Below are 22,304 nucleotides of genomic sequence, written 5' to 3'. Positions count from 1 at the left end.
TTCTTGTTACATCTCAACAAATACTATTGAGTGCTTTGTGTATCAGGCACAATGCTAGGCTCTCGTGTACATAAGCAAGTGGAACTGACAAATGTTCCTGCACTTGGAAACTTATATTCCTTCAGTGACAATCTGTATTCAAAAAATGGAAACTGTAATGGGAGATAGCACCTTTAAGTACCAGGTCTCCTGCTGCATTTCTGTCACATTTTGATGTGCCAGTCATGATGTGGGACACATGGAATTCAAGCACAGTATGACAGATTCTTGCATTTGAGTGTTTCCCTATCCCAGGGAGCACTGAAATAAGTAAAGGGCAATTTCACACAGCAGGAATAAGCACAGAGGTAATGAGAGTCATAAAATGCAGACCTATTCCAGTTTTGTGTTGTCGTGGGCAATAGCATGGAAGACTTGTTGCTAGTTGGAGACACTATCTGAGCTAAGAGCTGAAAGATAAATAGGAACTATCCAGGGGATGAGTCTAGAAGAAGGGCATTTCAAAAAGAGGAAACAAAGAAAACTGGGACATATGTTGGGGAATTCAAATAGCTAAGAATAGTTAGAACTGAGTTGCAGAGCTAGAAGTGACAAGCAGTGAGGTAAAGGTGGCAAGAAGATGCTATCTCTTGTTTAAGAGGCAATGTCACAGAGTAGTTGAGTTTGGTCTGTTAGTCCAGACTATGACACCGATTAGGTGACTCAGGAATAGTTATCTAACTGTTCTGTGGGTTAGGTTCCTCACCTGCAAAATTGTAAAACAGTATATAACTTATGGAGCTATTGCAAGAATTCAATGAAATGATCTACATAAAAACTCTTTCTTTGAAGAAAGAATAAGAACTTTTTAAGATACTTGTTGTTATAATAAAATACCTGAGACTGGGTAATTTATAAAAATAAATTTATTTCTCAAGCTTCTGGAAATCAGGAGTCCCAAGATCTAGGTGATAGCAGATTCAGTATCCAATGAGGGCTATTCTGTGCTTCCAAAATGGTGCCTTAGGACCATGACAGCTGGAAGGGATGAGGATGAACACTGTGTGCTCACATGGTAAAAGAGACAAGAAGGCAAAAGGAGCTAGCTCATTCCCTCAGGTCCTCTTATAAGGGCACCAATCCATTCATGAGGGCTCCACCCTCATTGCTAATCACCTTTTCAAGGTCCTGTGACTTAATGCTATCACATTGATGACTGAAGTTTCAACACAGGAACTTGGAGGGACATTGAGACCATAGCTGAGCTCAAAAAAATGTTGACCAACGATTATGTCATACAGTCTTAGTATGTCATCATAAGCAACTTAATGCTCCTGTAGCATCTCTACAGTTTCAAATTCAAGTCTATCTAAATAGTACTATCCAAATAGGCAATTCTGGGGCTAGCACAGCCCCAGGAGCATGCTATACATGTAACTACATTAAATAGTATCCCCCTTACCCATGGTTACATTTTCTGCAGTTTCAGTTACCTAAAGCCACTCATAGTCCAAAAATATTAAATGGAAAATTCCAAGAATAATTCATAAGTTTTAAATTGTGTGCCATTCTGAACAGCATGTCTCTCAATGTCCCACTCCATCTGCCCAGATGTGAATCATCCCTTTATCCAGCACATTCATGTTGTATATACTACCTACCCATTAATCACTGAGTAGCTATGTTGAGTATCAGATTAGCTGTTTTGGTATTATGGTGCTTGTGTTCAAGTATCCTTTATTTTTATTTAATAATGTCCCCAAAGTGCAAGAGTAGTGATGTTGAAAAGCTTATAATAATATTGTTGTTAATCTGTTACTTTGCCTTATTTATAAATTAAACTATCATAGGTGCCTATGTTAGGACAAAAACATAGTATTTACAGGGCTGCATACTATCTGTCATGATAGGCATTGATTGTGAATCTTGGAACATAGCTCTTGCAGATAAAAAAGTACTGTATTTGTTCAAAGTCACATGAATTTGTGTTTTTATATACAGTCAAATATTTTGATCTTGTCTCTTCTTCACTGAGAAGTGCATTTGTCATATCTTAACAATTGGTTAATTTGTTTTATCAATGAATGTGGTTTGTGTGTGTGTTTGTGTGACATAAAATGCTATATGATCTATTTGCTTTGGTTTTGTTCTAAGAGACAGAGTAAACTAATAACTCTGTGACAAAGATCTGGAAATCACTTGTGGTCCAATGGATCTAGGAACCAATGAGTTGCAATTTCTCCTTGCAATGAAGTAATGTGCATTTAAGATTTGATGAGGCTATCTTGTTATTTGTTCTAAACAAATATTTGGCAATAGTCTGTTCAATATATTTTGCTGATGAAATAACCTCAAATCATAAATAACTTTTCCTTAATAAAAGCTGAAAATACCCTACACATGCCCTATTACAGGCTTTATGAGAAGAGCATTCATATGAATGATCTGAAAGTGTGTTACATGTAATAGTGGTACCATCCTCACCCATGATCTAGTGACACTCCTGGGCTCATGAGGTCCTAGCTGGCTAGCTAGTTTTCTTAATGACACTATCGCCTTTCTGTTTGTCGTAGGTACCAAGAGTGGCACTCCAGTATCTACTTTTTTCTTTGAATTTTAGCTAAGTGTGTGGTTTCCCATTTAGAGACTGTATTTCCCAACTTTCCCTGCAGCAAAATATGGCAATATGACTAAATTTCTATCTATGTAATGCAAGTGAAAGGTATGTGTATAGTTTCCAAGGCATGCCCTTAAAAAGAAACTTCTTGACTTCCAGAGCTTCTGGGGTAGATGTAGTTACAAGAGCCTATTTTAACCAGTAAATGAAGGCTGTATCCTAAGGGATGGAGAAGCAATAAAACTGACCACCCAAGTAGCAGAATATGACTGCCCCCCCCCCACAGACACACCTCCAAACTCCTAACAGCTTGGATTTCTACACGAGAGAAATAAACTGTGCTGAAGCTACTGTCATTCTTGGTTTTATTAAAGAAACCCTCTTTGATACTCCATATCACACAATGTTCAGAGTACTTTTGTGTAGTGAGATGTAAATATGATGTCTACTTCATGTCTACAAGAGATGTGTTGAGAGTGGAATTATTATAGATAGTAGGGTAATCAGACAGCCTTCTTCAGTGGACACAGTCATCTGGAAGATGATTCCAGAGCATAGATTTTTTTCAGTGCATCCTTATCACCTTATCATTATGCTAATCACACAATAGACCCTCATGACTTCTTGTTGACTAAATGAATGACATATCTAGAGTGAGTCAGGCTAGACATGCTAAAAAGTGAGTGGACATTAAGTATTTTATATAATAGAAACAAAACATGAAAATTTTAAGCAATCTAAGCAAAAGAAAGGGCACAAAATTATAATATTTGCTTTAATTAATGCCTGCTCCTGTACTAAATATTTTCTATACATTTCCCATTGAATCTTCATATTTAAGCTCCATGAAGTAAATTTAATTACTCTCACTTTAAAGAAGAGTGAGATTCAGAGAGGTTGTGGCTACCACAGACCTTAACCAAGAGTTGAACTCAGACCACCAAATTATACTACATGTGAATATACTAACACATATTCCCAAACCCTTTATAAAACCCATAGAGTCAATCAGCAAAATACCTTCCTTAGTGACATTTTAGGATGTGGTGGTTTGGTTGGGGCAAAAGAGTGATTATAACCTACATAGAGATGTTCATGAGTTAAGAGAAAATATTACCTTTGAAAAGATGGCAATATAGAGAAAAAAATACTTAAATTAAAATAATTAAATCTCTTAGTTTTTTTTTTTTTTTAATTGAGAAACAGCAAAATGCATAAAAAGCCCAGAACAAGATTTAGGACTTCAGTGTGATGTTGAGTAAATTATTGATGTTGAGTAAATTATTTGTGTTCTTTGAGACTTGGCTGTATTCCTTTCCCTGAAAGAAGTAGACCAGCTGACGACCCCAGCCCAGGTAGCTCTGATTCACAGTGGGACTGATCCCTGATCAGCTCTGGGAAGAAGAACATAATGGTCTCAGGAGAGTAGGTGCATTCAGGATTTTACACCATGTGCACTCTTCTCTGACTTGTGACCTGCAGTTTAGAGACATAGACTGCGACACTCAGAGGTGCACCCAGAAAACATGTGAGAAGCCAAGGAAAATCGATCTAGGTACTTGCTCAGTTTTCAATTATCTTTTCTTGTCCTACTTCCTTCCTGGTCATCTCCAGATGCCTAATTCTAATGGCCACTGCAGAATTTCCCCATTAGGGCTTCCTAGCACATTTTTCCATGCTGTCTGCTTGTTCTAGACAATGATGGAACTTTTAAAATATATTCTCTAAGCATCTGAACTTCACTACCCCCATTCCCCAGCTGCTGGCTACCTAACTGATCAACAGGAGAAACTAATCAGGGCCATAGAGGCAAGGGTGGGGTATAGCCTGACCCTTCTCATATCACAGGGAGCCTTCAGAGACTTAGCACTAAGAATTGAATGGAGCAAGGTTAGAGGAAGTTTGGAGGTTTGCATAGGCTATATTTAAGATCAGGTCTGCATGAAGAACTTAACTTACATCTGCTGGAAAGTTCTCTTCTGTTCAAGCCAATGGAGCAAATATTTGTTACGTGGGAATATGTGGCAAATGTTGAAGTTTCACTCTAGTGCAAGCTCCAGTTGAACTCTAAGAACAGTTCAAACAAATGTAAGATTGATTTCTGGAAAGGGTTTCTCTATTCAATTTCTATCTCTTTTCCAAGGAGTACGAGCCCAAGGTCTTAAAACCCAGACCAAATCCCAAGAGATCGGCCTCATGCTTCCCATCCACTAGACTTCATCTGACCCCTCTTATATCTCCAGAATCACAGGTACTTACTTCCTGAGGGAAAAATTCCCTGGAGGCCAAACAACAGAGGAAGGAGGGGAGAAGGGCACAGATGTTTATGTCAGTGTACGAAATAAAGATATGTATTTCTTTGGAAGTAGAAAAATGTAATACACTAGGATAAACACCATACTATAGCTATATTTTAATTACCATTGAGCATAAAGTTTGGAAGCTTTCACATATAGGACTACTTAGAGTTGGGCCTCAAAAGATGAATAAGAGTTTACCAGTTTAAGCAGTAGGGAAATTCCATATCCACGAAAGTACATGAACAAAATTCAAAATTTGCAAGAATGCATGGAGTGTTCAGGAAACAACATGAAGTAGAATGGGTTTGAAGCATCAGACACATGGACCCAGAACTTGGAAATGAAGTGGAAAGGGAGGGGGATTAAAAGTGGAGCCTGTGTACTTAGCCCAAAGAAGTTGAATAGTAAGTGGGAATGGGTTTTAACATTTGGGGGACCTGCATCAGAGCCAGGTAGGGGAATTTTGGAATAATTGGGAAATAGAGACTCTAGTTCAGATATCGTCTAAACCAAGATCATTTGGGGGCAGATTTTGGGGAGTGATGAAGAAACTGGACCAGGTGATCCCAGGTCCTTCTCTGCCTTTCTCTGGTTTTAGCAATGTTAGAAATAAGCTAACATCATTCTGCAAAAGGGGTCACCCATGGCCCTAGAATAAGGAGCACTGTTACTGAGTTACCAGCATTGGTCTCTGTCTGAAGCATCTTTATAGTAGGGACCATTTTATTTTATGTTCTTGTCTGACTCTCCAGGAAACATTGACCAAATCAGATTCCTACACTTCTTTCCTTTAAGGGTAAGCTGTTTTATTACAATATATGAGCTCATTCCAAAAACTTTGAGGGAGTGGGTGTAGAAACTGTCATTATGCCTTGGAGTCACTCAGAGATTTGCACAGAGTCTTTCCTTGGCTTGGCAGCAAGTGTGGCATCTGTTGGGTAGGGAGATGAAGAAAACTGAAATTCTTGTTTGTTAGCAGATACAAGGCAACCAGAGACCTGAAATGTTTAGATAGAGCATCTTACTCTTCTAGATGCTCAGCTCTGGCATTATGAGCAAATCCATTTTGAATATAATAAAGACCACTGACATGTGGTTTCCTGGTATAAAGGCTGATCTGGAAGAGAATCCCAGCTCCATCCCTTCTTCCCCAGGTGATTGGGGTAAGTTGCTGACTTTTGAGAGCCTGTTTCCTCATCTGTGAAGTGATCCTTCATAGGATTACTATTAGGATGAAATTATAATGAAGTGTGTCAAAGTGCCTGATTCATTGCATAAGAAGTCAGATGGCTGCAGAATTATTTTTTCCTACTGATGGGAAAGTAGCTCCTAATATCAATTGTTAGGCCTTCCCGTCTTTAGAACATATCTTTCCAGCTCCTTAAACCTTTTGACTGAGGCTTGTTTCCCAGCCTCTCACTCTCTCTGTGGTTGTTCACAGACCTTGCCTTTGGTTCTCCCTTGGCTGACATCTGAGCTAAACCTACTGTTTTGGGAGCTGACCGGCACGGTCACTTGCTAATCTGCCTCATTCTCAACCATCTCACTCTTTGCACTTCCAGTATCCTCCCTCCTCCTGGGACACAAGCCAAGCTGAGAGATGCTTAGCCACCACTCCACCCCTTCCCAAATGGTGGCGATGACTAGTCCTCACAGCAGCCACTCCTGAGACCAGCTCTTGGCAAGGTGTCAGCTGTACCAAGAAGCAAACCTTGTGCCTGAGTTTCCCTAGGTTCTGGAAGTGAGGGAATCCTAAGAACAGAGTGATGATGTCTATTGCAAATTTTTAATTCAGCAGTGGATAGAGTGACTCTATATGAATTCGTAAAGGGTTCAGAATTAACACCCGTTGCCAAACAGTTAATCTGTAACTAATTCAAAACCAGTGCATGGCTGGACCTCCAATACCAGACAGCTACTTCAAGTGGAATTGAATTGAAATAGCAGGATTTTGTTTTTGTTTTTGTTTGTCTAATGTGAGCAACAGTTTCTAAATAATGAAAGAATCCCAGAAAGTGTCCCTATTACATAAAAACAATCACTTACTTGTTTAATATTTTTTAGCAAGCATTCAAATGTCTATTGTATGCCAGATTCTATTTTTAGGGACTTAATATGTCTTATTCCATTAAGCAAGAATATCTGTGATATTTACAAGGCAACTAAGTCTATGTCATTGTTTTGTTGTTGTTGTTTCTCACGATATTATTGAATTTCCACAAAGGTCAAAACTGAGGCAGAAAGCACTTGTGCCTTTGTCTAAAGTGGAGTTAGATTCTGTCAATGGAGACTTGGGATCGGCCTGTTATTTCCGTGTGATACTGCAGCCTTCATGGTAACTGCATTTCAGGTTAGGGTAAAGATCAAGTGCTCTTTCAAAAAACGTCCCACATTTTTTCTCATCACCCAAATTTCCTTGCATACTCTTTCTGCTTAACAAAACGTTTGAGTTCTAGGAAAGTGCTTGACACCTTGTTTTGTTGGTCCCTTGTGCCTTCCAGAATGTTTATAGCATTCAAATGGTGGTATGATGCTGGGAAGGTTAAGATGAGACTGAGAAATGGAACTTTCCACAATAGAAACAAGAGAAATTCCTGGCTTTTGTTTAGTTTCTGACTCTTATAATCATATACCACTAAAATTTGTCATAAAGACCAGCAGGGGACCTACAAACTTGGTTGCTTGGCAAATTTTGATCTTCAAGAGAAAGGTCAAATCAAGTTTTTCTTGAGAACTTCAGACAAGAAAACTAAATTTGGAAGATACTTTTTTGAGACAGTTACTTCTAATTCTTTTAAATTTTATCCCAATTTTCACTTCTTTATTGTTATACTATTATTAAGGTTTCTTGAGCTTAGTGTTTTCTCAATGCAACTGAATTGATAATTAGATTACATTTCAGGCAATGCATTTCATAATTATTTGAATGTACTCTCTAAGGTGCAAGTATCTGGTAAACTAAAAATCTGCCATATGATATTAGACTTCCAGCTTGAAGTTTTTAGTCATCTTGTTTAAAAACTAGCTCCTCTCTACTAAAAATTTAAAATCTTTAAAACAATTCTGTGCCTTCCCCCCCACACACTCATTTCTTTCCTGAAAGTAGAGGGTGAAAAAAAAAAAAGAAAAAACCCAAGTCTTTAAAATATTTGTGTGACTAATGAGCAAAGGAATGAATCCTCTTATTTTATGCAGCAACTGTGGGGTTAGCATGAGTCACAGCACCATATCTGGGACCACTGGCTCTGCTGGACTTCTCTTGAGTAAGAGCATATGCTTGGGGGTGCTCCCTAAGCAGAGATAGGATGCCATGTCTCAGGATGGGGGGGGGTACAGAAATATTTAATATTTAAGAATCAATCAAGATAATCTCTCAAAGCAAATTTGATTCAAGAATGTTTAAACCCCTTCAAATGATTAGATATTCAGACAGTATAAATGGGCTCTCCTGACCACAACGATGCTAACGTGACAAGATTTTTTTACTTTTTACTAGTTTTCAACACAAGAAATTAAGGGAAATAAATGTATAAGCGAGTCCATGCTTCTCACTGTCTCCTCAGTCTCACAGCTTCTCTTTGTTTAGCCAAGTATTGAGAGCGCAACCGAACAATGGATTAAGTTCTTGATTTCTTCCCATCATGTGTTGAACTAATTTAATTATTTCTTTTGTAGTCAGAGGAGGAACTAATTACTAATCTTTGGTAAAACTATCAAGTCAGTCAATTGCCTGATAACCAGACTGGTTTTCTCTTAATATTATTTTCTCTTTTCTCATAAACATTTCAACAAAGTCTAGTACCAGCTGTTACAAAGTACAGTTCTTACTGCAAACAACATGATTCTTACACATGGAATATAAAAAACATATTTGCCTTTCAAATCTTTCTTTTTAAAATTTTTTTATTAAGATCATTTTTATTTTTACAGACACATTTTGATTCATTGTACACAAATGGGGTGCAACTTTTCATTTCTATGGCTGTACACAATGTAGATTCACACCATTCATGTAATCATACATATACATAGGGTAATACTGTCTGTTTCATTCTACTGTCTTTCCATCTCCCACCCCTCCCACCCCATTTTCCAAATCTTATGATATAGCTGAGCATTACAGAAAAAATTAAGTGCAGAGTATCACCAGATTCTAAGTTAAACCCACTTATGGGGTTGGCGATCGGTCAACGGATATTTGGTCAAGTAGCCAACCGCAGAAATTTTGTGAGGGTTATCAGTCAGGGAAATGTGTGTGTATGTGTGTGTGTGTGTGTAGTTATCCCTTGGTATCCATAGGGAATTCATCCCAGGATGCCCTATAGATTCTAAAAATCACAGACATTGAGTCTTCTTATATAAAATGCAATGGCATTTGCACATAACCTATGCACATTCTTACATACACTTTAAATCATATGTAGATTACTTTTAATTCGTACAATATAAATGCCATGGAAATAGTTGTACTATATTGTTTAGCAAATAATAACAAGGAAAAAGTTATTACTTTTTTTTTGCTCAGTACAGATGCAATTTAAAACAATATTTTTGATTATGGTTGAATCTGTGAAAGTGCAACTCATAAATATGAAAGCCTGACTCTCATAAATATGAAGGACTGACTCTCTCTCTCTCTCTCTCTCTCTCTCTCTCTCACACACACACACACACACACAAAACACAACACACACACAAATGCTCATATGTTGAGGCAGAGACAGAGAAAGACTGGAAAACTGGAAATTTGAAAGCAGACTGGAAACTCAGTCAGAAATTCATATTGCGGTTTTGAAGCAAAATCTTTTTCTCTCAGAAATGTGTTTTTCTTCTTGAAGGCTTCCATTTATTAGATAAGCCTCATCCACATTATTGAGGGTAGATTGTTTTACTCCAAGTCAACTGATTATAGTTATTAATCACATCTACAAAATAAATTCCTAGCAAAACCTCCATTAGTGTTCAGTTAAAAACCGGGTATGCTAGTCAAGTTGACACATAAAATTAGCTATCATGGCATGTTACTGTTTTATGACTGTGTGCCTTTGTGTAAGGTGTGATCACCCTCTGGAATGCCCTCTTTTATGTTGTCCCTTATGCCCTGAACAAGTTTCCCACTTTTTCAGATTTCACCCCTTTATTAAAGCATGAACTGTGGAGTAAGAAATTGGAAAATTCAAGAGCCATTTAGGAGGAGACTCAATAGGATTTGGTGACTGATGTATTTGGAAAATGGGTGTTATAGTTTGGCTCTGGAAAGTCCCCTAAAGGTTCACGTGTTGAAGGCTTAGTCCCCGATCCAGCAAAGTTCAGAGGTGGGGCTTGTAGGAAGTCAGTGGATCATGAGAGTTCTGACCTCATCTGTAGATTAATTCACCAATGGATTAATAATTGGATGACATTATGAAGAAATGGTGGAATTCTAGGAGGTGGGGCTTACTTGGAAGCAGTAGGTCACTGGGAGTGTGCCCTGGAAGGATATTTCTTGTTCTGGTTCCTTCTGTGCTCTCTTTCTGCTTACCAACTGTCACGAGCTAAACAACTTCCTTCTGCCACACCCTTCTGCCGTGACCCTCTAACTTACCTCAGGCCCAGAGAAATGAAGCCAGCTAACCATGGACTGAACCTCTGAAATGAAGATCCAAAATACAGCTTTCTTCCTTATGTTGTTTTTCTGAAGTGTTTGTCACAGTGACAAAAACCTAACACCGTGGGAGAGGAAAAGAAAATAGGGGATAATTCCCATGTCTCTTCCTTGCATGAAGTGGTGGGTGGTGTCATTCACTGATGCAGAAAAGGGAGTTAGAAATGGATTTGGCAGAGAAGAATGTCATTTGAACTCATTGAGTAGCCTGAGTCATCAAGGTGAAGATGACTAGAGGAAAGAGGGGTCTCAGGATAAAAACAAAACCATAGACCTCTGAACATACAGATCTGAGACATGTTCATGTGTAAATGAGAATTGAAACCATGGGAATGGAAGAAGATAACCAGGAAATTATATGAAGTGAGTCCGTGGACAGAATCCTGGAAAAACATCCACATTAAAGAAGGATGTTTCTCAATTCTTTGAAGGAGACTGAGAATTGTCAAAGAAGTTAAAGGCAAAATCAAGAACATACAATCACAAAATGAAGGCAAACAATGTCAGGTGGAGCACATAAGTCAAATAAGATGAAGTCCAAAGTGTCCATTAGAGTTGGCAACCAGTTTACTGGTGACTGTGGGGAGAATATTTCAGTGAAAAGGTTGGGGCAGAAGCTATAATATAGTAGAATGAATAATGGGCAGGACATCAAGAAGTGGAAGCAGCAAATATAGACAAATCTTCCATCAACCAACATTCTCACTGTGTAAATGAACAGACTAGTTCTTGGACTCTATCAGTCTGGATATAATATGGAGATTGAAAGTACACAGTGATTTAAACATAAATAATTAGAATTATTAAACTACCATAGTAGAGTAACTAAACTCTTTGTGGTACTTAAGGCAGAGGAAGAGGAATAAACTTGGAAAAAGGACACCCCCTTTCCAAGGCTGCAATTAAAATCTCACTGAAGAGTGTGTAATTGAACCCCAATGAATGGTAGAGAAGTTTGTAGATTTACCAGCCCAAGCTGGTGTGCAGTCACAGGATGAGCAGGAAAGAACACTTTGGAGTTCAGGCAGGGCTGGCAAGACATAGGTGGTGGCCAGTACATGGGCATGCAATAGAAGTGGGATTCCAGTATTCCAAGAGATATAGTGACCTGTGGGGGAATGTGGGGTTAAGGAGAGCATAATATCAAGGGGACTGTGGGAGACATACCTGAGGAGAGAGTAAGTACAAGCAACCAGTGAGCCAGTGCTCACAGGTCGCTGGAGCACAGTATGTCTGATGAACAGGCAGCAGGAAGATGATCACCAGGCCATGTGGGGCTCCAGAGCACCTGAAGGATTTGATTTCTGGGTGAGTGACTGAGGCCAAGCACCACCAGATGTTGTCATACCCATTATTGACCCACCACAGTCAGAAACCTCAGGAGAGCTCTTTTCTCCTTCTCCCCTGTGCTTACTGCTGAGAAAGCATAGGATTCTGTTCATTTTAATTGAGAAAGGCTTAAAGGAATTCCATTCATTATCACAGAGCATATATTAAAGGGTGAATTTGGAGCCGAGACAATCAATTGAAACTGTCATAGACTGTATGCAACTTGCTATTTTATTTACTAGAGATTTTTCTTTACATCACTGGTAAAGATTAATGAGATAGAATTAAGGAAGTGATTGAGTTGAGAGCTCATGACCATGTAGAAGCTCCACTTTTCAGAGCTGTTGACTTTTTCAGCAATTTTTATCCACTCAGGCATAAGAATAGAGAATGCAGATATAGTATTGACACTGATGCTATATAGAATTATTATTTTTTCCTCTTTTCTCATTTTTAATTTTTTTCACTGCATGGTTATATTGTTCTTATGCTAAAATAATATTCTAATAAAAAACAAATAAAAAAAATTGTAAGCATCTTGGATTCTTAATTTGAACCCAAGTTGGATTTTGCTGGACAGGTTGAAGAAGGAAATAATTGTATGCCCAAAGCTTCAGTGAAAAAGAGGGATTCTCCAGAAGACAGTGAAAGACATTAATAAGGCAGGATAGGAGTGCAAGAGTGGAATAACATAAGCTTTTACTAGAGTGGGGATGATCAGTGATTTGAAAGCAACTGAGGGAAGCCAGGAGAAGACTAAGGCCTTCTCTTGGCTCAAGGGTCTGAAGAGGTTGGAAGTGTAAGGAAGTTAGCAATGGAATAAAACATCCAGAGACCAGAATAAAAGGAAGGAGTAGTCAGGAAAGATGGTTCCTAAAGTGAGGCATTGTGGGGATGGAGAGCATAACAAAGAGGGCAACTGGCCTTTCATTAGGGGCCTGAGAAAAAAATCAAGAATGGCAGCCACTCACCTCAAATGTTCTAACTTTGTCACAAGTCTCTTTGGTATTTGGTATTTCTAGCCTCAGAGATATTAATGGCTCTGTGATAGACTTGCAAGAGGGGAATGAAGGTCCTGTTCAGGGAAGGACTTTTTCAGTGTTCAGAACAAGGATCATGATGCTTGCAATTTTTTACTTTATTTGTTTTTAACTGGGATATTATTTGACCATAAGAACAATGTATCATGTTGTTAAACATTTGGAAAATGAGAAAAGAGAAAAAAAAATAATAGTTCCATCTTCCCTAATGTGACAATTTGGAAGTTTCTCCTGCTAGGGTTTTCCTTTTTCCATGCACATTTTAAAATATTGCTATTCTCATAGTGATACACAATTTTATATCCTTTTGCCCAACAAATCAGAATCATTCTTCATGTGACTATGTGGTCTTCATAACTATAATCTGAAGGTTTGCATAATAATTTATTTATTGGATGCATTATAATTTATTTCTCTATTGTTGGACTGATTTTTCTCAGTTGTTAATAAGTTGTTCAGTGAACTATGATTTGTAGCCATGACTATGTATGACTATTCATTCATGCTTGTGCCAGAGTCAGTATTTTTTAAATTCTAGTATCAAAATCATGGCTATTCATGAAAAGTTTCCTAGGCTACATTTGGAATTCAATATATCTTTGGTGACCTCATAGTGGAATGTCTTTTGTTCAAGAGGGAGGCACCCAACTCTATGTGAAATTTCTTTGACTCAGCATCAAAGAAAGTGCTTTTATGCGTTTTTGGTCTTTTATAAGTCAGAAGTGAAAGAAGATAAAGAAGCTCAATGTCTTTAGAAATGACACATTTCCACAGAGGCTACAGATCTAGAAGACTTATTCATCATAAATATTTCTCACAGACATCATGAGGTCTGTGCCAGGCTTGCAAGACAGCAACAAGGGAAAGTGCTGTCTCTGTTCAAAACACAGAACTTCCACCAATCATCAGCAGTCACTTCCTCACTGTTTGATTTCTCACCTGTGCAACTGGATAACACATTAAAGTAGAGTTAAAAAAAAAAAAAAAACTCATAAATGTGTCTTGGGATAGATTTTAGTTACCATCTATGAAAGTTCACATTCAAAGGTACGCAGGGTTCTTTGGCAGTAAGACACTCCCTGAGGAGACTGGATATTCTCACAATGAACTAAGGAACAAGACAGGAAACAGGAGTATGTGGACGCCTGAAGAACTCAAAGCTGACTTAGTAAATCACTGGCATTGGTACCTTAGGTTTCCCAGGGCTTGGGATAAGATTAGTCTCAAAATTTGGAATGGTACCATGCCCACAGGTTGGAGACTAATGACTGTACCTGTAAAAGTTTAGAGAAATTCTGGACAGTGGGACCAAGTAAGTGCATTATCACTATAAAAGCAGAACTATGTTGGGGATGTGCTGGAAACAAAATGACTGGTACTGGTTCCCAAAGGAGATTGTTAACTTTTAAGGAATTTTGCCCCTGGATGGTAGTTCAAAATTAGCTATCATGGGAGTATTTATACTAAAGCAGTTAGCACTGCAGAAATGCTTCGAATCAAGACTTATTCCCCAAGAGATCTAGTTGTTAAGCATTTATTAGCACAACCTGTGTTGGCAGGCACACATTTATCAATAGGCAACTTCACCTTTTCTCTTTATGTTGGAGAATTAGCCTCTCTGAGCCTCAGTTTTTTTGTCTACAAAAATGTGAACCTCAGCATTTAGGATGGAAAGAGAACTTAGAAATTATCTGGTCCAACCTTTTCATTTCACTTATGCTATTAGTTCTAATAGAAGATGGTATTTGTTTTTCCTTTAGAGACAGAAACCAGGGAAACATCTATCATTTGGTAGGACAATCAGCATGGGCCAGTCTGTCCTGAAGAAGGATTCTTTGCAGGTGAAGCTGTTACAGATTTTGGCATGTTTTCATAACTCATGGTGATGGACAAGGCAGCAATGGGAAATCCAAGGCTAGGAGGGAATCCTGGACTGGGAGCTGCAAAAAGTCAACTTGGTCAGAGGAGGGTCAGTCAGTCATTCCAGGAAGCACTAGGTAGGTTCTTGTGATTTGATGGGTTAGAATGGCAGCTGATGGTTTGAAGTGGGAAAAGATAAGGTCCTAACAAAAGCCAAAATCACAATTTTCATCCAAACAGGTGGGACAATCATGTGGAAAAGTCTAGAAATCAGTCAATAGACTTCAGGGGAAAAAAAAATGAGTTTTCAAAAGTTGATGCTGAAGTTCAGGAAAGAGAAGTTTAGTCACTGACAACATTGGAGACTCCATAGCTAATCTCAAATTGCCTAGTACATTAGTACACTTGTGTACTGCATACACAAGACCAAAGCTTGGCATTTGCTAATATAATCTCTTAGAATGGAAAATCCACTGTGCTCTTTACCTCAATGATGGAGTCTTTGAAAGCAGGGAAATAGTCTGGATTCCAAGTTCAAAAATATCCTTAAAAAGACATCTTAGGAAAAAAGGTGGGGAATTGTACTTCTTCTAGACTCTTCTATTCCTTTCATTATATGTTGACCTCTATTTCTAGGCATTTTATTTATTGAAATTAAAGCAGTTGATTTGATTATACAGATCTCTTTCAGAATTGGCTTGCTGCCTGAAATTCAGACTCTGAGTAAGTTCATTATCCTTTCTTTACTCACTAGCAATCAGAGAAGCAATTTAAATCATCTTTGGATTTAGCAATTAAGATAATAAATTCTTACTCTGGGCACAGCTCTAGTCCCAGCAAAATGGGAGGTTGAGGTAGGATAATTACTTGAACCCAGAAATTTAAGACCAGCCTGAGCAACATAGACCCCATCTAAAATAAATGAATAAAAATCACTGTCATGTAATGTAGACATTCAGAGACTAGGGGTCCTGGCTGAGGGTGAGGACATTCGGTGTCTACCCCAGTTCAGACACCGGAGACCAGGCTCCGAAGGCACAGATCTAATTTTACTTAGGATTGTACAAGACATATATAGGCACATTATCCAATCAGGTTAACACGCTTGTTAAAGCATAACAGAATCACCCTATAGGTGAGCCATACCTCAAGAAATGTAAACAAACCAAGCATGCCTAAGCAATTCTGCCCAGCAACAAGTCTGAGACAAAGGACTGGGGAGATGGTAAGCTCCAGCACACAGCATGAGGCAAGGCAGTGCGGGTGAGCTCACATCACAGCTTGTGGGATGCTTGATAAGTGAGGCCTCCCCTCAGCTTGTAACTCAGCCTCAGCAACTGCAAAGACCTTCATTCCATGGCGAGTCTTTACCATTACCTCAGTTTCTCTGTCCAGACTGTTTGGCTAACTTAGACCATGGTGTCAGCGACTGCTGTCAGACAAGCTTAAGGAATGTTCCCTACAATGTAAGATCAGGTATGTAGGCAAGAGGATAGACCTCTTTTAGGCACCATGAGCAGATGACTGGGATGAGGAAAAGGTACCAGACAGTTATGAACTTGACTAGAACTTTGGGACTTAGGACCCAAATTAGAGCCCAATTAGTGAGAAAGGAAACTTTCAATCAGAGGAAGACTTCTAAAATCACCCTGACCAGAGGTAGTATTGCTCCAGGAACACAGGGTGAAAGTGAATCTTGAGGTGGCTGAATTTAGGGAAATGTCAGGCACTACATCTTTATTGAAGAACTTGTTTAGAATAGTCTCATTTTGCTGGTAACAAGTGATGGAAGAAATATGTCATGTCTACAATATCACTATTAATAGCTACTGAGTTTTATTCTCCCATGAGATGGAGATCCTTAGCTGTGGTTGAGACATTCAATGTTCTCCAGTAGCAATGTCAGCATTCTCCACCTTACAAATCTGACACTAGGAGACACACTTAAATTTATTTGATATATACTTGCTTGTAATTTCTGCAATGTTGGAAGATCCCTTCATCTCAGTTGATTCACCATGTACTTTAATTTATGCTATTTTTCTCAGTCTTAGGTTTGTTCCCCCCCTAATGCCAAGCTCATAGATCATAAATTTATTTAGAATCTCATTAATTCCTGTAGGATTAAATTATTTATTTCATGTCAAATTGACCAGTATTTGGAAGAATATCCAAAATATTTTATAATTTTTATTTTTTCTTTGAACTTAGTTATATTAAAGGAGATATTATTCACTGTAACTTAAATAGTATTTGAAAACAATTTTTAAGGCATTTTATTGCCTAACATAATCAACTACAGTAGTTTCTTTTAGAATGCCAGTGATAGTCTCTTACAGTTTTTTTTAGCTTATAATGCAGTGTGAAAATATTGATATTATAGATTTATGTAGTCCGTTTTCCCCTAAGGATAGATTCTCCCATACATGGATAATAGAAAATATTCTCCAGCTTCTTCCACAATAGAAACATAAAATTTGGGAAAGAAAGAGTACCAGAGTGGATGGGAGAGGAGGGAGTGGATTTGGGCTACTAGAAAAATGTTTGCCCTCCCATGTACTAAACAGTACTAAATCTGTATGACCAACATGCTAATTATAAAACATGCCATCTGTGATGTTCACTCAAGGAAACAGGATTTGGGTGAACTAATAAAGTTGAGATGAGGACAAGGGCACAGCCTGAAATTAAGCACATGGTATTATTATTAGTCATGGGTGCTCAGGGAAATGAGGAAAAAATATATTTGAGTGGGAAGAGGAAGGTACGAGGCCAGGGTAAAATACTGCTGTCTAGAGTTGAAGCTGGTTTGTCTTAAAGCCTATCTTATCTGGCCTTGTAATTGCAAAAAAAAAAAAAAAAAAAAAAAAAAAATGGAGAATTGATTGATGGCACTTTATAACTGATGGACTGTGCACAATGTACCAAATTAGCATTGATGTAAAGCAGCTGTTTGTGATTTTCAATTCTAGCATCAAGGAGGCCAAATAAAATTAAGATGTTTTGGCGCAAAACAAAGACATCATTGTAATCATCAGGATGCCTTTTACACATTGTCCTGAGATCATTGTGTAATTGTCTGACTCTCTTGATACATTCTTCTCCACCAATGAGCCAGTTCTTTTGAGAAATTAAACAAGCATGATTTAATCTCAAAAGATGACTATTGCAAATTAATGGCCATGCAAGTCACTGGTGGTGAAAGGAGTACTTCTCCATCAGTCCTGTTTAGTTACTTCTATTTCTTTTTGAAAAATTTGTTTGCTTCATTTATCAAGTATTTCTACCTGGATATACAATTTCCCCCTCTTCATGTTTATTTTTTTTTCCCCCAGTTCTTCGTTCAGGCAATGGTGTCCCTGTATCATATCAATTATACCATGACACCATAGTTCAATTCCTGAGAGTGTTATATTCTGAATTGTTGTTGTTACTGTTGAGGTTCACAAACGTTTCTATGATATTTCTGCAACTACCTAAACACACTCTAAACAAGTCAACTTACTTATAGTGAACTTCATTGATTACTGTTCATGGCCAATTGAACGTGAACTCTTTCAGGAAGAAAGATTCTGGAATAAATTAGGAATAATTGAGTTTTTAAAAACCTTGGTCAGACCAACCTTGGTCAAACCAACCTAGTCATATTTTCCTTGCCTTCTGAAGTTTAAATTCTTGATTAATTAAAGCTATGGTGGAAATTTGAACTACAAACCAGATGAATTTGTATAAATACCACATTCTCTACCAGACAAAGCATAGTTGAACCCTTTATCCTTCATCCAGCTCTCTAGTGCCTTTAAAAAGTCCTGGTTGTATACTTGAAGATTATAGAAAACTTTGAAAGCCATCATCTTTAAAACCACATGAAAAAATATGCTATAAAGTTAGTATTGGATTCAAGTATTTCTGCCCTCGGATTTTAAAACTCATTTGTTTGGAAGAAAAATTAGTTATTTCTGGTCTTAATCATTTAGTTTTTTTAAAAATCAATAAGTATTTATGAAGTTTCTAGCAGGCATTATTGAGGTATTACTGGGACTATATCAGTGTGCAGAACATCTTTGTACTAGGTCTTCTGTGGGTTACCTGTCAATCATCTACCGAGACGAATAGATATACTGAAAGGCAAGTTTAATCCCTGCTGCTCAATGAGAGTATTTGGAGTGGGAGGCAGTGTTTGTAATGGACAGATTAATCCAATTTCTTTCTTTTGGGAGGGGGTACTGGGGTTTGAACCCAGGGCGCTTTATCACCGAGCCACATCTCCAGCCCTTTTTAGTTTTTATTTTGACACAGGGTTTTGCTAAGTTGCTTAGGGCCTCTCTAAATTGCCAAGGCTGGTCTGGAATTTGCTATCCTCCTGCCTCAGCTTCCTGAGTCACTGGGATTACAGGTGTATATCATCGAGCCCAGTGATGAATCCAATTTCTATAACCAGGGACCAAGAAACAGAGTTAACCCCTAGGGGATGGGAAAAAAGGTTTTATATGATTGAGATTAGAAATGAAGAGGGACATGAAGGTTGAATTATAGAAGTTTGCCTTCAATTTTTAAGAGTTAGGGTTTTTAAGTGTTAGGTTTAAGTGTCAGTTCTCTGTCAAAGAGCAAATCAAGGTTTTGTTCTGCAATTTTTTATCCATTGTGATAATGCACAAGTCTAAGGCAGTTTCATCAGCAATGAAAACTGTAATTAGAGGCTGTCATTAGAAAATACAGAATTGGGGAAATATCAATAAAGATAGCTTGCCTTCTAGAGTGGAGTTGTACAGATGTAGAAATAAGCTCTCCATGCACTCATGTTTTTAAATAGAAGTCAAATTTTTAATATTAGCTTGTACATTATATTCACTTACCTATGCAATACCAGAAGAGTTAGAGAACTTTTTTTTTTTTTTTTCCAATTCCTGTAGGTACCCTCACTAATTTAGCAGTCCAGTTTCTTTAAATACTTGTGCATTCTGCCTTGTTTTCACCTATAACCACCCCAGGCCATTGTCATCCAATGCCAGCTGGAATCCAGTTACTAGAGTTACTATTTTTAACCTAAGTGTTAATTGCCTCATTAACACCAGAAGACTTCTCCTGGACAATTCATTTATCCTGCCCAAAGTGATTCCTCTGGCTAGCCCGCATTCTCCAGCTCTCCCAGAACTGCCGTCTTAAAGGAAAGACTGTGACTGCCCCCAGCTGCTTTTAATTCTCTCAGGGTGGCTGTCCCCTCTGAGTGAGGGTTAGAATTCAACTTAAAGGACTCAGATTCTTATTATGTAGGGAACCATTTTAAAAGGGTTAAAGACAGAAATATAAGGTCTCATTACATCAAAAAATGGTGAGTAGAACAGGGTAGAAAACAAAGCTCTAGCCTTTATGGAGTTTTTACATGCAGAAGAAATTCTGCAAGACATTTTTCATATGCTTAAATATTTATTAAACATTCACAGTACCTGTTCTTTATTGCCCATTTTACAAAAGAGAAAATGGAGGTCCAGGCTCATAACTTTTACGAGGGAAAAACTAAGACTTGAATCTAGATCTGCCTGACACTACGACCATCAGGCTTCTAGGAGGTGAAAGAAAAGAGTAGTGATAGAATGTTGAGAGAGAGCAAGACTGCATTCTGGACAAGATGAGAAAGAATGAAGCTGAGTGTCACCCGGGGAACCCTTTCATCATTTGCATACTTGTTGCCTCAAGTTCAAATATTATTAGAAGACAAATTTCTACAAGCCAAACAGTGCACTAAGACAGAACCCAAAAAGGACCTATCATTCCCCAAGACTCTTCTGGAGAGCCTCAGACTCCAAACAAACAACTCAGTGTAGAAATTTAAGCTTGACCACAGAGATTCCTCAGTATGATACGCTGGATTTTCTGATTTAAAGAAACTTTGATCTCCTTCCCACTTCTGAAAAGCCTTTAAGGCTCCACAGAGGACTGCTGAAAAAGAAAGGATTTAGATTAGGTCTTATTAATTTTTGTCATTAATTCTAATGAATCACCCCCATAAAAATGAAATTCTCTTTGCTTTTGATAATCATTAAAGATAGCCAAATTTGCAATCAAATATTTTAAACTAGAATAAGTGGCTGCATTGCTATCATAAACACAAAATGAATACATTTAATGATGTCATGTATTAATTAAAAAGCTTAAAAAGCCCGGAAAGGGAAAATATGGTTCTGAGAACAGAGTACTCTAAACATTTTTATTTCTAGTAATAATAACAATGGTGCCAACCAACACTCCTAAGGGCTTCCTACGTGCTGAGAACTTTTTTAACTGTCTCAAATATAATAACTCCTTTAATCCCGATTTAACATATACATGAAATAATTTATCCACAGCTACAGGGCAGAAAGTGGTACAGCTGGGGTTCAAATGCAAAAGATCTCTTAACAACTATGCCCTGTGAGAGCACCGTTAGGTCTCTCTGGACTTAGTCTTCGGGCTCAGAAAGGGCCATGTTTTCTAATATTTGGGAAAATATCTAGGTCTCTTGACAGGAAAGAAATTTTAAGTAAATGATCAGAGTCCCCACACCCCTTGAGAAGATGAGAGTCTAGAGCAGAACTGCTCACTTTTCTGTAAGGGACAAAATTGTCAATATTTTAGGCTTTTTAAGCCATATAGTTTCTGTCATAGCTACTCAGTTCTGCCATTATACAGTAAAAACAGCAATAGACAATGGATATGGTCATGTTCATATATATATATATACACACATATATACATACATATATACACATATATATGCATGTATATATATGTGTGTATATATATATATATATATATATTTTTTTTTTTTTTTTTTTTTTTTACAAAAATAGGCAATGGGCCAAGTTTGGCTCAAGTGCTGTTCTTTGCTAACTCCTGGTCTGGTGCAGTGGTTTTCAAATAATGATCTTTGGCCCAACGGCATCATTAGAGCATTCGTTAGAGATGTAAAACTTTGGGCCTCCACTCTGGGTCCACTGAGTCAGAACTTCTGATCACTCCACCCCACTTCTGAGTTTTAGCAAGCCAGCTTGATAATTCTGGGTCATGCCAGAAAACCACAGATCTAATGAATGGGAGTATTTGGTTTGAATCAGGTGCTTCCAGCATTTTTTCTCATTAAATCTTTACAACTCCTTCTATTAGGTACTCTCCCTATTTTATAATTAATGTTGCTAAAACTTAGACTAAATGATTTATCTAAGATTGAATAACTCTAAGTAGTGGAGCTGAATTGAAACCAATGGCTGTTTGACTCCAAACTAGGTTAACTAACACACATTAAAAATAATGTTGAAGATCAATCTTCTCCCTCTCCTGATTTTCTAATTACAGTAATTAGGGACCAGAGAGATTAGAGAGATTTGCCTTAGTCTATTTCTCACTACTCACAGTTCGGTAATCTTCCCTTTATACTCTACTAGCACTGCAAAGTGAGCAGAAACCTCCCTCAAGTGCTGGAAGGAAATGTGGTCATACCTGAACAGGCAATTCCAGGCACTGCCTGGCATGATGGAAAACCTCTACTCATCCAAGGG

The sequence above is a fragment of the Sciurus vulgaris genome, assembly GCF_902686455.1.
Source record: "Sciurus vulgaris genome assembly, chromosome: 1".
Lineage (NCBI taxonomy): Eukaryota > Metazoa > Chordata > Mammalia > Rodentia > Sciuridae > Sciurus > Sciurus vulgaris.
Note: the sequence above shows the minus strand (reverse complement) of the source record.